This window comes from Plectrocnemia conspersa, unplaced genomic scaffold (genome assembly GCF_051122295.1).
Source record: "Plectrocnemia conspersa isolate PC_06_02 unplaced genomic scaffold, ASM5112229v1 ptg000024l, whole genome shotgun sequence".
Classification (NCBI taxonomy): Eukaryota; Metazoa; Arthropoda; class Insecta; order Trichoptera; family Polycentropodidae; genus Plectrocnemia; species Plectrocnemia conspersa.
Genome location: NW_028277188.1, coordinates 72,501 through 75,000, shown reverse-complemented (window position 1 = coordinate 75,000; position 2,500 = coordinate 72,501). Strand labels below are relative to the sequence as shown.

General features: G+C 50.4%; 1 non-coding gene across 1 annotated transcript in view; it reads left to right on the top strand.

Annotated features, from left to right (window-relative positions):
• Window positions 1-1,014: 1,014 nt before the first annotated feature.
• The window catches only part of LOC148225847 (small subunit ribosomal RNA), a 2,016-nt gene continuing 530 nt past the window's right edge, over window positions 1,015-2,500 (top strand). The window contains exon 1 of the ribosomal RNA XR_015812438.1: window positions 1,015-2,500. This exon is cut by the window's right edge and continues 530 nt beyond it. This is a non-coding gene — a ribosomal RNA (small subunit ribosomal RNA).

The following is a 2,500-nucleotide window of genomic DNA, read 5'->3' as shown; positions in this document are numbered from 1 at the left end:
ATATATATATAAAAAAAAAAAAAATTATATATATATATATGTATATATATTTTTTTTTTTATATATACATATATATATTTATTAATATATAAATTTTATATTTATTAATACTAACAATAATAATATAATAACGTTTTAATTATTACAAAAGTTATTATTTCGAATCGAAAATTATCCGGTCGCAAGTCGAGAGAAGTCCGAGTCGAATCGCGCTCAGAGCGGCCCGTTCCGCCGAATCCCGGCCGCGACCGCGTCGACTTCGGCTTGTTAGGCTAGAGCGAGCGGCTCGGCGACTTTGCACCGCGCCGCCTATACGTGGAGTGCGCGCGAGGCGAGAGCGCGCGGCCGTGTTCGGTCGCGTTTGCTCTCGGCGTTCTCGTCGGCTCCTCGGGTCGAGTCGCTCGCTCTTTCGCTCGCTCGCAACCGTTTGGCGGACGCACCGTATTATTATTGATAATAATGCGCGTGTACGTCGCTTACGGCTCTGCTTCGAGCGTCTACGAGAGACGGCTCTTCGAAATCTCGGCATGCGCGAACCGCGGTCGGCGTCAGTCGGCGTCTGCGGTGCGCTCGCGCCTTCCGGGTACCCTTCCGGGTGTGTGGAGGATACTATATGCGATCACGCGCGTGTTTATACGAATCGAGTGATAAGCGGAGAGCGCATCGCGCTCTCCGGCTCTCCAGAGCTCCGCGGCGAGCCGCGTTGTACGGGGCCGTCGGTCGTTCGCGACCGGCGAGCTCGCTGCGCTATTACGGCCCTCCGCTCTAGCGCGGAGAGGCCGCGCACTGTGCGCGTAGACGGGTGAAGATAATATAATAATAATAATATATATAAAAATATATATATATATATATATAACAAAAAACGATACATATAAATAAAATGTTGTACGTCTTAAAAAAGACGAGACGAGAACGATAGGTAGAGATAGAGGAGGAGGAGGAGAATAATAAATACATGACACGTAAGGAGTGCGTAAGCGGACGCTCTCTACAGAGACGCAAGCTCGCAGCTCCCTGGTTGATCCTGCCAGTAATCATATGCTTGTCTCAAAGACTAAGCCATGCAAGTCTCAGTATAAGCCGTATTAAGGTGAAACCGCGAATGGCTCAATATATCAGTTTTGGTTCCTTAGATCGTACACAGTTACTTGGATAACTGTGGCAATTCTAGAGCTAATACATGCAAACGAAGTTCCGACCGGCGACGGAAGGAATGCTTTTATTAGATCAAAAACCAATCGGCGGAGCGCGCGTTTCGGCGCGCGCCCGTCGCACTCGGAGATGACTCTAGATAACTTTGAGCAGATCGCACGGTCTAGCACCGGCGACGCGTCTTTCAAATGTCTGCCTTATCAACTGTCGATGGTAGTTTATGCGACTACCATGGTTGTCACGGGTAACGGGGAATCAGGGTTCGATTCCGGAGAGGGAGCCTGAGAAACGGCTACCACATCCACGGAAGGCAGCAGGCGCGCAAATTACCCACTCCCGGCACGGGGAGGTAGTGACGAAAAATAACGATACGGGACTCTTACGAGGCCTCGTGATCGGAATGATTACACTTTAAATCCTTTAACGAGGATCCATTGGAGGGCAAGTCTGGTGCCAGCAGCCGCGGTAATTCCAGCTCCAATAGCATATACTAAAGTTGTTGCGGTTAAAAAGCTCGTAGTTGAAATTGTGTCCTGCGGCGTCGGTCTACCGGTTGCGGTACGACAGGCGCGTCTGCGGGGCTTCTCGCCGGTGCGTGTTCACCGCCGGTCGCGTCCGCGCCGCGCGTTCGCGTGCGCGTCGTCGTCTTCGCGACTTCGGCGCGCGCCGCGGGCTCGCGGTCGGCGCGCGAGGCGGGCCCTCGCGGCTGTTTACTTTGAACAAATTAGAGTGCTCAAAGCGGGCTAATATTTGCCTGAATATTGTGCGCATGGAATAATAGAATAGGACCTCGGTTCTGTTTTGTTGGCTTTCTGACACCAGAGGTAATGATTAATAGGGACAACTGGGGGCATTCGTATTGCGACGTTAGAGGTGAAATTCTTGGATCGTCGCAAGACGGACTAAAGCGAAAGCATTTGCCAAAGGTGTTTTCATTAATCAAGAACGAAAGTTAGAGGTTCGAAGGCGATTAGATACCGCTGTAGTTCTAACCATAAATGATGCCAGCCAGCGATCCGCCGAAGTTTCTTATTTTGATTCGGTGGGCAGCTCCCGGGAAACCAAAGCTTTCGGGCTCCGGGGGGAGTATGGTTGCAAAGCTGAAACTTAAAGGAATTGACGGAAGGGCACCACCAGGAGTGGAGCCTGCGGCTTAATTCGACTCAACACGGGAAAACTCACCAGGCCCGGACACTGGAAGGATTGACGGATTAACAGCTCTTTCTCGATTCGGTGGGTGGTGGTGCATGGCCGCTCTTAGTTGGTGGAGCGATTTGTCAGGTTAATTCCGGTAACGAACGTAACTCTAGCCTATTAAATAGACGTGCTACCGATATCACGAGGG